Source organism: Trichoplusia ni, chromosome 10 (genome assembly GCF_003590095.1).
Source record: "Trichoplusia ni isolate ovarian cell line Hi5 chromosome 10, tn1, whole genome shotgun sequence".
Lineage (NCBI taxonomy): Eukaryota > Metazoa > Arthropoda > Insecta > Lepidoptera > Noctuidae > Trichoplusia > Trichoplusia ni.
The window spans coordinates 8,434,674-8,448,870 of NC_039487.1; the positions used below are offsets into that span (position 1 = coordinate 8,434,674).

A 14,197-nucleotide genomic window follows, 5' to 3' on the forward strand; every position below is an offset into this window, starting at 1 on the left:
CGCTTGATATCATTGTATTAGACGTACGAGGCCCATGAAAATTCCTTTACATAGAGCAATTACAGTTTCTTAAATATTATGACGTAATTTCCAAAGCGGAGTACAAAGTGTTGCTATGTATGAAAAGTTTGAGCTTAAGCATAACGTTCTAAGCGCCGATATACAAAATTTCAACTTGATTGTACATGATCGTTACAATTTTCGATAATACTTATTAATACCAACTAAAGTGCGTTTTTGAGCAAACATTTACAACTTAATCTAGGTCCGTGGTACATTGGTACGTGTCGAGCTGTTTTGGCTTTATTGTGTAATAACTTGACATGACAACTTGTAACAACCACAAAGATTTCTAAAGCTGTTGTACTTGCGCTAAATGACAAAGTTTATAAAATGAGTATACCTAATGATGATTATGTAACAATTGCTACAACATTTATTGAATTCATATAGTAGAACAGCGACGATACACTACTAATAACACTACTGATTATAATAGGCCATTATAACGCCAAAAGATTCATAAGGAATCGCAAAAATACACATTTATTGTTACTACATGATCAAAATGTTTCTAACCTCGGTTAGAGACATTTTGGAGAGAAGATACACGTCTTTGAACTTCAATAAGATTACATAATTGTATGTGGAAAAAACAATGTCGACAGCAGTTCGTCAAAGTTATGTACTATTAATACAGGCCATGTTAGATCGGGTTTCAAAACAAACGAGTAAAAGGAAGGGCATTTTGGGGCAGACCAGACATAGGGAAGCGCTCAAGGGCATGCCATGGTACTGGAATATGTTTTGGTTCGCTCCTGAATGATTGTAGGGTTCTGGGGCGTGCCGATAAACGGCAGTAAGTTTTGGAGCATGCGCTGATATTGGATGCGGACCTGCGATGCGCCTTGGTATCTCAGAGCGTTCAACGTCCTTTCCGCAACGGCCAGCAGATTCTGTAGAGCAAGTTGACTTGCCTCAGCCTGATAACTATCATTAGACGATAGAGCATTCTGAGACCAACCGTTGTACAGGATAGTCCCGGGCCAGACAGTGGCACTACTGAGACAGCACACATACCCTCTGACAGGGCACAGACGCCATTCATATTGGGCGTAACACAAGTAATGCGTTACGCTCAATAGTCCGTCGGCGTCTGGATTTCTTAAACCCTATGGAATCTGGTAAGTTAGCTTCGTGTCGGCGTTGATGCGAGTAGAAACCAGGCCAGGATTGCGTAGCACAAAGCTGGAAAAAGGATAAAAACAAGCTATAAAAAGCAGCGACTGACGAACATAAAATAACAAAATAATTAAAAAGGAAATATTTGCAAAAAGTTTTTAGTCAGCGCAGGGGAAGCATATATATATTTAAATTTATTAAAATAAGAAAATTAATCGATAAATATTCAAAATTTTGCAAAATATAATAAAGACTAATATGCAAAATATTTCTAATATTAAAAATAAAGTAGGGAAAACGACTAAGCACACATATGAGAAAAAGTAATGACCATCTGAGTACGAGCGTTTTTTGTAAATAAGACGTGACGGGTCTCATAACAAGAGCATCAAGGCCAATACAAGATTAACTTGAAAAATACTTCACTCAAATAGAGCGTCAACGGTTACATAAGGAAATATTCGCGTATTTGAGTCGTAACCAAAATGTATAAGATGTACATAAACATAACAGGATCTGAAGATTTCGAAGTTGTAATCTGAATAATTAATAAGAATATTTTTACTTTTACCGTTATAACACAAACAATGAGATTCAATATTGAATCTTATTGCTTCGTTATAAAGGCGAGATTAAAACCTACCAGTGATGAATGCCGTATAATGATATTTTTTATATACTTTATATTCCTGTGGTATAGTTACGTGAGTTGTGCGGCGATGCCTAACGATTTTAACATAATACGCCTTAGATATCAAAACGCAACTATATACTATGCAAAATACCTATTAATTTACAGAGATAGTGTCCTGCTTCCACAACGACAAAAATATTACTAATAAGACGTGGTGGCAGACCATCGGATGGTTTTAAATGCAGCGAGTTATATATGAGACAAGTAGTACAGAGTAAGGACATATACTACTTACAGAATAAACTTCACTGTCAAGGGGTAAAGCAAAGATAACATGATACCGTAGTGACAAATGCATTTAAGTGATAACAATGCATACCCAAGGCCACGCTCCCTCAAGCGGTTGAGCGTCGCGGGCTTGATCCGGGCGCGTCCTTGGCTGTGAGTCCCACGTCCAGTAATGAAGTACAGGGTGACACTACGCCGCTTTGGAGTATCGCGCAACTTTGATACGTGAGTGTCAATAATATGTCAAGCATCTCCTTAGCTTCCTTGACGCGCAAGTAGTGAAGATCGATGGTAGTGCAATCAGGGTTGGTCAGAGCGTGGAACTGCAAAATTTTATACATAAAGATAAAGATGTGTTTATTTGCATGAAACATGAGTTAAACATTTTTTAATGTGGTGAAGCTTTTAGAACATTTTGTGAAAACATTCGAATGTTTTCACAAATTTCATTCACAAAAAATCAATTCAAAATCACATTTTTAGACCAAAATTTTGCTCCTGGTGTTTTTTTTAGCATAAAAGGTATCAAAAGTTACAAAATTATAAAAATGTTGAAAAATAATGTCGAAATAGGGTGACATATTTTTTTTTCGATATCGGCTTTGATTTTATGGCATCATTTATATCCAAGTTAGTAATGTTCTTATGGCAAAACTAATATCGATATTTTGATAAGATGATAACAGATAAAAAATACCTTTCCCTTATTCTTATTCGTTTGTCAAGCTTATAATCACTATAAGTGGACATTTGCTAAATAATCCAATTGGTCCAAAAGATAATTTTTCATAAATCAAAGGTTTTTTAAAATGGATGCAACATCATTTACATCGAAATTATTTATCGGCTACAAATTGATATATTGTCAAGGAACCAGATAAAGTAAAGATACGACAAATTGTAACGACGTAATTTACCGTCAATGATTGTGTTTGTTTTATTATCTTTAATGATTTTAATTTGCCGTTTCTTATTATCGATCACGTGTTGATGATTAGTTATTGAAACGGCGCCAATTTGGAACTGCCTAACGGCATTTAATTCGGAACTAATTTCCGCTATGGCAATCTGATATTATATCGAATATCTATACATGTGCTGTTACGTTATATTAGCATTTATTTTTATTACTACTGATTAGTTTTTATTTCGTCAGTATACAGCAAGGCTTTTCCCTTTATCTAGTGTTTTAAAGATTATATTATGTATTTTAGATTTTTATTAAGTAGATGTCGGAATAATATCTTCGAATTCTTGTCTATATACAATCTGAATCAGAAAATAAGCTTTTTTGGCGAAAAACTTACCTCGTTTTAAAAAGTGAGGCGACGTGTTATATTTTTGCCGACCAGTAACATAAAACTAGTTTTTCATTAACTGTACTAGGAAGCAGATACACCTATAGCTGATACCTGAGGCTTATGATAGCTGTGATAAATGTCCACTTACTTGCACCAAGGAAACTACAGCAAAACCGTTGGCCTGTTCATATTTCTGTTTGTGGAAGTTGGCGATATCTGAATAATAGTTGGCGACCTGAGTCATGCCGCGACGCATTGCATCTTGTGCTTTCTGGAAGTTTCTGTAAGAAAATAATAAAAGATATATAAAAATACTTTGTAATTTCTCTCTCTTGGTACCGAACGATAAGAATTAATTTTAAATTCATCCTTTACATTTATAATACCGGCTTTTATACATACCACTGCTGAGTACAGGGTCTCTTGCCATGTAGGAAAGATTTGAGCTTTGATCACTAAGAATGGACATGATAGAAACTAATTTGATTTTATTCTAAACATTAGACAATCCCGTTTTGTACCATAATATGTATTGTATTTACAACATTGACATGGGTCCCGTTTTGTTTACATTACGATGAAACACAATGCCTGATATAAGCATTATCTGCTAGTGACATAATGCGCTATTATTTTTTCCATTAACGATAAGAATTCGTAAAACATGTCTGATACTCTGACCGGTACTTTAGTACTTAAAAAACAAAATACACTTTTACGTGTAAAAACTCAACTAATTTAGGGTACAATGATCAATTATGGACCCCGTGGGGCACAGCATTATGGTAGGAGAGAGGAAGAGCTCTGTTTTATACTTTATTAGTTAATTATTTCGCTTTTGTACGCGACACTTTTTATTGTTTAATTAAAAATTTAGTTTTCTTCACATTGAAGAAAACTAAATTTGCTCCAAGGCCCTCATGCTGTCAATGTTAGCATTTTCATTCCCTTTTTTGTCCCCATGTTTGTAAATCTGCTTTTTACTTACTGATTTCGTCGTTGCAGATGTTTGTCGGCCTCTTCGCGGTAGGACTCAACAGTAGCCATATCAACTTTATGAGTTCGGGACAGCAATGGCCATTCCTCTTCAGATAATTCCTAAAACGTATGAATATGATGAATTGAAAGAAAAACAATTTATTTGGATTATATTTTATAAAGATGTTTGATGGTACCTTTTTTATTCATAACCGGGCCTAATCGCAGCACGTCAAGAAAATGAAAAGATGATAAGAAATCTCAAAGTGATATGATTAATAAATGATTGCGAAGCTTTTGATCTCAAACTACAGAAAGCAATTCTACTGTTTATTATCATTTTACATCTATTTCATGAACAGATACATACCTTCTTCTTTTTACGAAGTATTTTATCTTTCTTTTCAAGTTCCTTTTGCATAACGAATTTATTCACCCCGTTCTTCTTTTCAAGGACATCACCGCGGCCAGTGGACAAGAGCAAAACCTAAATATTGGACAAAGAAATATCATTTTTTTTTACAAATCATAGATTTTGACAGAAGATGTAATATCCAATATTATTTAACGTTGGACTGTCTTGTCTAGCCAGTCTCGCGTTTAATAATTAAGACCAGTTTTGATAAAATTAAAAATACCTTACCTCGACAGTTGCCTGAAAGTTATTATCGTGAGCCATCAATAGTTCGGAGAGTGTATCTTCTTCAACATCAGGGAATAAATTAAAAAGTTTATCTCTGGTCATCTTAGCAGCTAAATTCGTCGGTATATTGTTACGCCATTCTGCAATATCTTTTTGGTATGTAGAAAGGGCCAGATCCATGTCCATAATTTCTTTGAAATCAGGGACTTCGGGTTCTTTCCCCGCAAGAGACATTTCCGCCTCTTTCAAAGCAATTTGTCTACAAAAAAATGTCATCTGAATAAAATAAATGAAAAAAAAAACAACAAAAATAAGATTGAAAAATAATAATAAGCGAATTGATGTCTTGGTTGTCATAAGAATTTCATCATGGTATAAGATGACTTTGATATAAATTCTGGATATAACAAGTTAACAAACTGGAAAATATACAGGTAATCAGAATCACTGGATGTCACTACTTATATTTCCTGAAGTTAGACCAAACTTGTGACAAACCAAGACATCTAGACGAGGAAATAAATTAATTCTTGTTTACTACATGCAAGTTAAGAATAGTCCGTCCAACTCATATTCGCTTACAGCGCCGTGTGTGTACCACTTTGTATATATCCATATACCTTGTAACTATAAAGAGACCTTGTGTTCTAATAACGCTTTCATTTTGTGTCACTATCATACAAATTTAAGGTTCCCTAAAAAAATACAATCGCACGCACAGAGCCGCGCTCTCAGATGAGCTTAACTATATGTAGGTATTTTAAGCTGAATTTAATAATGAAGAAAATATGTTAAAACATTTTGCTCACCTAGCAAATTCTTCATCTTGTTGTACCATGGCAGCCGTCTTCCGAGCATGTTCATCTAGCTGTGTCATTAATGATTCCATCCACAAGGCATTGAGCTCGTTCAGGGCAGATATCGGAAGAGTTACCCGAGGCAAGATATTTTCTGGATATTCCATATCCGTCCTACCGTACATTTCATCTAATGATCCCACGAATTCAAAGCCCAGTGTCACTGTAACAAGTCTGTCACCATTGTCAAAGTTACATTCATTTTCATCATCAGTGTCATCGGGGACAGAAGCAGTTTCATTAGAATCGATATTTGAAGCATTATTAGACTCGACATTCGAAGCATCAGCTGGTTCGTCTGAAGTACTAGGTTCCTCTATATTTTTATCAGTGGGTTCTCCACGACGCAGTTTCCTTATCATGAGGCAATGTTTCGAATAATGATCATCCGATATCACCACGTTTTGTTCAATTTGACGTTTAATTTGAATATTTTCATCTGACATAGTAGCATCACGTTTTTTCTTTTGCGGCACTGGTCCTACGGCAGCTGTTGGATTATTTTCATCTTTTTGTGTGTTCTCTTCTGCAATAGCTGTTTGAACATCTGTTGTATGTGTGTTGGGAATAATATTGTACTTAGCCAAGCATTGGCACTGTTCCGTGGTTTCCAGTTCTTCGTCAGATAACTCCTCTTTGTCAACCTGTCTTAGCAACTTATTATTCATTCCATCTAGGACGATTTCAACGGCCCAATTGACGTCTCCGCAACATTTATCGAAAATATCACGCAAATCGGATCGAGCAATATTAGGAAAAAGTTTCTAAAAGCAACAAAATGCTTTTCTTCATTGACACAACGAAAAGATTCAGTTATAATAGTTTCATTAGTCATGCTGCTCTTATCTAGCATTCGTTTTCAGGGATTTTCTCAATATTCATAGATATATGAAATTCATTGATGTTTCGAGGCGTCGCAATAATCACTTTAAATTTACCGTTGATATCTGTATCGCCATATTCTAGGCAAGTGCTGCTCGACATGGTTTGGATGGGAAGTTTTTCATTTGCATTAGAAGATGATGGAGCGGCTGTGTCAGTCCACGGTGGCATAAACATCGATATTTTACTCCAGTCTTGGCATTCATTGACTGTCTGCATCATAGAGTCCTGTGATTCTTGCTGTAATTTGAATTCTAGGTGATGAATTGAGGGACTGCCTTTGTGGTTTAGCTTCAAACACGGAAGCAATTTGCGAAGCAGCAGGTGTTTTAATCGCTTCGTTAGATTTGATTGTTCTTCGCGTTCCAGAAGCAGAGGCTTGTTCGCCGGAATCCCATTCTTCACCATTTTCCCATTCATTTTCGACTTTTTCAATTTCCTCTAGTCTCTTCTGAGCCTCTAAATATAACTTGCGCTTTTCTTGCTCTTCAGCTAACAAATCACCATCTGTATCTTCACGAAGACTGTCTGTTTCCGAAGGCCTTTGATCTTCGTCGATTTCAATCAAGTCATTGACAGTAAGCACTTCTTTATTAATTTCTTGTTCTTCATTTGCTGTGCTACACGCATCTCGTTGCGACAGATTGCCATCTGTTGATACCGGTGATGAGGCTGACTCTATATTCGAAACATTACCAATTGGTGACGAGTTCCTAGATTCCTTGCTTACAGGTTTAGATTTGTTTGCCGGCGAAGTAATCAATGGTGGCATGTTACGCTTTACAGGAGGTACCATGTTAGAAGGATACGATAACCCATAGGCTTTCTTTAAACTTGCACCCGTGATATTTAGACAATAATTCTCAGACATTCTTTTCAGAGAAGCCAGGGGAACGTTGTGGGTGTTCTTTTTAGCTAGTTGATTTATTTTTTTAGCCCAGGGCGTGGTCGGTTCCATCACTTCAATTATAAACCCATTGCGCACTCCAAATTTTAAATATGGTTCCATCTCCCACAGCTCGACGTTAGTGTTGTCGACAATAACAGGACTTACTCCCATCTTAGTCGCTTCAGCAACCCGATTATGGTTCCATTCATGAGCTTCTGACAACCTGTATTTATCGTGTTGGTATTGACCCCTAACCATAAAGAAGTCGTCCGTGCTGAAAATGTGGGCTTTGTAGCTGTTGTTGGGGCCAACCATCATATTTACCAACTGCTTAGCTAAATGAGTTTTCCCGCTCCCAGGGAGACCCCTCATGATAATTAAAATTCTATTGCCCTCATTGTGATTTCTTAAAATATTTCTGACTTGTTCACTCCATACGGGATGTTTTTGTTGTTGTTGGGATTGTGTGTTCTTAGGGATGGCACCGGTATTTTGTGGAGCTTGAGCGGCTGTAGAATAAGAAACTGACGGAAGGCTTGGCTGTGTTGCTACTGCTGGGTTTTGATTGTCGGCAGGTTCTTCGTCTTGGACGTTAATTACATTCCCGTCGCCTGTTATATCCATTATGGCGTCCGCAGATAGATTCACTAGTAATAAAAATAAATTTTAAAATAAATAAAAATCCATTAGGAAAATATACAGGGAACAATTGTGTGATATGTTATAAGGATATAATCTTACTTTTCTAAATATCCGTCTAATAGTATAGACCTTAAAATTACTTAACTTAGGTTGGACAACTGACCGCACGTCAGCGGTTATACTTTGGCTTTTAACTTTGGATTCTCATTATGACTTACTAGTGTCGAACAGTCAATTGTCGATAGTAACTATGTGGCATACATACATAATATATATAATTATATACTCTTACATACATACACAAATGCGTATTTTACACAAGTGTGATTTAGTAACTATGCAGTGAATATGGAGAATGCAAGCTTGTGAAGTGAAAAATCTCAATTAGGCAACATTAAACAACACGGCACATTGTGAAATCACATTCGCGTGAAATAAGTTAGAAATATCATAATTTAGAAAAATAATAAGCACAATACACTGTTTTTTTTTATTTTACCACAAGAAATAATCCATTTAAAGTTTTATTTTAAATTAATATATTTAAAAATACATAATTTCTAAATATGCTAACCTAATTTATTTTGTTTACAAAAGCAACCACTAACATTTGCTAAAAAATAAAATCTCTTCTTCCAATGTTGCCCAATTATATAATAAAAAAAAGTAAATAACTAGACTTGAGTATTTTTGGTTTCAGCGGTTAATTAAATCAATTAATTGTAATTTCAAGAAGTCGAAATCATAAAATGAATCCCTTTATACAGGTTTAAATTTAGATAAAAGAGTTTTGGTAACAAGACTAGACAGATCTTTTTCGAAAGAGGGTTTGGGTAAAGCCTCCGTAACTTTTTCTGTAAGTGGAGGCTCATTTCTCTTGACAGGAGGCACCATGCCAGGGGGATATGACAGGGAATAATAGCGCATTAAGCTTGTACCCGTAACATTACAACGGTAGTTCTCTAACATTCGCTGAATAGTACCAATGGAAACCCCATGCACGTTTTTTTGCGCTAAGTCCACAGCATTTTTAGCCCAAGGTGTAGTGGGTTCAACGACATAAATAATATAACCGTTGCTAACTGCTTCTTTTGCATAAACCTCCATCTCCCACAATTCAATATTAGTGTTATCCACAATTATTGGACTAACACCATGAAAAGCTGCCACGTGTACTTTATTCTTATTCCACACGTGAGCTTCTGTAATTTTATATTTATTATATCGGTATATACCTCTGACTATAAAAAAATCGTCAGCGCTAAATATATGAGTGGCGTAGTTTATTAATTCAGCTCCTAGTAACATATCAACAAGTTGTTTGGACAAATAAGTTTTGCCGCTACCAGGCACTCCCCTCATAATAATAAAGATTCGATTCCCTTCATTATGATTTTTGATAATATCGCGAATTTGATCAGACCAAATGGTTTGTATAGGATTACGCATTATGCTTGGTAACACAATCGTGTTTCGTGTTTCTACACATGTTCGGGCACCTTCAGTTGGTGGTTCATTTTGATGACTCTGGCCCGGATCAAATGAAGTTGACGGAGTAGGAGCATGCTGATCTTGCGTTTGCTGGAGACCGCTTCCAGACGGCCCCTCTTCTTTTTTTTGAAGATTTCCATGTTCAGTCGACATTTCGCAGGTTCCTATAGTTTCTTGGTTTAATATATCTTCAGACTGCGTTGAAGTTTCATGCAACGTTGACGGTGCTATATCATCCTTGATCAGGGTATTCCCATCTGTCGAGATGTCGGCTATGGCATCCGCTGAGAGATTTACTGGTAAAAAGCAATAAATAATATTTGAAAATGCATATGCACCAACCAAAACAAAAGATCAGGATATATTATTTTTATTTATTAAACAATTCAATTTTACAGTTTATACTTGCACATTTGCACATCAGCATAAGGTATACTGAAACAAGGGGATTTTTATAGATTAATAGCATAGCAATTGCAAGGCAAGATAATATCGCTTATTCATTTGCATAATATTAAGTGAGATCAAGTCTTAAAAATTGCGCTGTTGAACGAATAATATAAGATGTAATAATATAAAGTAAACCTGAATTAAAATGTAAGTTAACAGTTGTTAATACAAGTTACTACAAACCGCACAGCAGTATTTTATAAATTAACATGACATTAACAAATGGGTTGCTATGACTTTATAAAGTATCCCTGTTATCAGGATAAGTGTTGGTCGTGCTTCTAAATAGTCAATGTATTTTTTCTTTAAGTAATAATAAGCGAAATTATCGCCAGCTCGTAAAATGTGCAAATATTGTTTGAATAAGGTTACAGCGGATTGTAACTTCCTTCAATTCATTTTAAATATGTAAATATATCAAAGCTACTTTTAAAAAAGTACAACGGCATGTTGTAGTTTATCTCATATTCACCCAACTTCATATTTAATTTGTTTTTGTAAGTCTTCTAACATTTAATTTTCCTTTCATACAGTTTTACAATAACTTTAAGTATCAAGTAATTAGTTTAATTTATACAGCAATAAAAACCAATTAACAGCTATTAATAGTTAGAAATTACTTTAGAAGCAACTGGTTGGGGGAATCCCCAGCACAATGTCTTACTCTCTTTAATGTACAACAGTTGTTAAGGGATTTCCCCCAAATGTTAGAGACTCTTTTAATTTATACTGCAGGGAATCACCTTAACCATAGAGATTTTGTTTACAAGCTACTGGACAGGGGATTCCCTGATATAATTAAATATGAAAGAAGGTTAGTAAGAAGTTGGATATATCTGTCTGATAATCTGTTTCAACAAATTATTTTGTGCTGCAAAATATTACTATTTTAAAGTAAATAATGTGATATTGCTCACTATACTTTTATAGTTTTAGTATAGCGCAAGTGAATTAACACAAAGCAGTCTATCATACTATTAAGCATTTTATTAAAGATAAGAGAATATTAATTTCCTAGTAGGACTTTGGAACATACAAATTTGTTGATCATTTCCTATTCATCTGTCTCACGCACTTGCTAGAATGCAAATAGTAATTTTTGATGAACAATGAAAGCAAGTATAATGTAAAAGTGAATCTTTTAATATAGTGAATTCAGTACAATAGATGCAAAGCCTTTGTTAAAAACCAGATACCAAATAACAGAAAACAAAAAAAAAAGTATGAAAATGAATCCTTTGTTCCCCAATACACCATAAAGCATGCAAAAAAAAAAGAAAATTTATAACATACCTATTTCAATTTCACTCTTCCTTCATTAACACAGTAGTAAAATCAAATTCAAATTGAATTACTGGCAAAGTATTGATTTTAACACAGAGGTACACTCAATTGCAACAAAGCCTTCAGAGACTCATCTTTAATGCACGGATATTGGTAGCTAACTGGTTATAAATAGATATTGTATTGACCGTAGCCAGACAGACGGGAGGGACAGAAAGGTAGGGTGAGGTAGCTGAGGGAGAGGGACCATGGGTGTGAGAGACTCATCTCTCTTGCACACTGCACCTGGGTATACCTCTTCTAACACATTGGGCCTAAGTTTCAGTCAAGACCTATACCAAATTAAAATAAAAAAACAAAAGAAAAATCATAACAAAAATAATTAAAACTAGATGTTATGTTGAATGAAATATTAAAAATTAATATGTTTAGACCTCAAATCATAATATTTAACTGAAAAGGAAAACAAATACAAAAATAAAATGTATCTGGTCTTTGTTATTGTTTTGAAACAACAATGTATGGTAATTTATTCAGATACTGTGTCTTATCACTGTTTGAGCAAAGTTATAAAAAGAGACAACAATAAACAAAACAAGGATTGCTGTATGTACTATCTAAACCACCCCCTATAGGGAGAAATCTTTCCACCTCATAGAATATGGATTTTATGAGTAGTACATCCATCAGTCATCCTTGTTTTGCACGTTATCCTGTACCTGTGCACTACGCAGGTACGTATTTATAGGTATTACATCTCGGGTACCATGTAATGTATTGACCGATAACTGAAAACTGCGTTCGGAGTGTCAACATTGACTTATTGCGACGCGCCAATCATGGCCCCGGGGTGTACGACGTATCTATCACAGTGCTAATAAAATATGACCAATTCAATACAAGTTTATACTTACGATCACCGGAACAGCTCTCAACAACCGCCGAAATCACATCTTTGCTCAAGACATTACCGAACATGTTCATGAGACTTTCAATAACGTCGCTATAGTTATTTTCTTCGTCTCCGCGCGATTCCATGTTTAACCAAAAAATAATACAACTAAATAAAAGTTAAACAACTATTTTTTTTCTATAAAGACAACAGTTTTAATATAACAAACTCGACAAAATTTAAAAGCTACGAAGACGAGCGCGACTGCACTTGCAACACGGATCGAACGATTAAGAATGTTTAGTAATACAGAAGAAAAGGTTTTGGAAACGATGTTTGGAGGGGCAGGGGAGCGAGGAGGATCTGTCAATTCAATGCATAGACTATAAAAACTTGTAATTTTTTCGTGGCTACGGAACGGTTCTGCTTATTTATTACTAGCTGTTGCCCGCGACTTCGTCCGCGTAGTTAGAAGAAATTGCGACTATAACTTGAGATTTAAACTATCCTATCTCTCAAGTTGGGTCGAACTGCACATGGTGTGCGAATTTTATTATAATCGGTTTAGTAGTTTAGGAGTCCATTGAGGACAACTAAGAGATAAACATATACCATCACTGACTTTTTTGTGGACCTTTTTAAGTTGTAAAATACTGTAGTACATTGTTTTGATCTATCTTGTAGGATTCAGTCAGCGTTTGCAATGTAAGCGCAAAAAATCTGTTTTTTTACGACCTCACATTAGAAACCTCAAAAATTGTAGCCTATGTGTTATTCTGATGTATAAGCTATATTGTGGTAAAGTTTCATTCAAATCCATTCAGTAGTTTTTACGTGAAAGAGTAACAAACATCCATACATCCATACTTACAAACTTTCGCCTTTATAATAGCAGGATATTCACGGCGAACAGCATGTTATCAACAGTAAAAAAGTGATATTAAAAAATATTTAGGAGAAGGTATCGGATTTGCAACACCACTCTAAATACTTTCTTATGTATAGAATAACAGTAACTGTATAGGTAATAAATTCCTCGTTCTGGGCACTGACTGTCTGCAAAGTTTGCATTTTTCATGAGAAAGACAGCATCACCCAATTGCGAAGTATGTAATAAAGTTGAAGACCAGCAGCATTAAATTTGCTGATGGATTGTGTAAAAAACAAAAAAGGGAAAGTTAATCACTGATTAAGGAATGAAATTTTATTAAACATTTCGGATTTTGGTTTTCTTCTAAATATTTTGTCAAATCCTGCCTCAGATATTGCTAAAGGAATATGTAGTCTGGTTCGAGTGTGTAATCAGTAATTTTATTCCCTTTTCAGTAGCATTTACATAATGATATCCCTATAAACTGTGAATCTTGGACAATGGACACAAAACCGCTGAAACATTAATAAAGATTACAAAAATAAAACATTCTCTAAAGTCGTTCCTTTTTGTGGATCAATATTTAAAAAGGTCTATTAAAACAATTTTAGGAATGGCAACATTTTATGAAGTAGTCACTCGAAACTCAAAACTGTCAATACTACCGAAGAAGACTTGGCTAGGCCGGCGGCCTTATGAAAATCTTTTTTTGGACTTTACTCGAGAAGACTTGGCTTCGGCCTTTCAAAATTATACACAACTGGAAATTATTGTAGATGACTTTTCTTCAGCCTTTTGAAAACCATATGATAGACTGTATTGAATAAGACTTGGCTTTGATCTTTTTAATTGTAATCCAATAACTAAGTTTTTGGCTTATGACAAATTAAATACATAAACAAAGACATGGCTG

General features: G+C 35.0%; 1 pseudogene; it reads right to left on the bottom strand.

Annotated features, from left to right (window-relative positions):
• Positions 1 to 823: 823 nt before the first annotated feature.
• On the bottom strand, positions 824 to 12,883 carry LOC113498199 (annotated as a pseudogene).
• Positions 12,884 to 14,197: the final 1,314 nt, after the last annotated feature.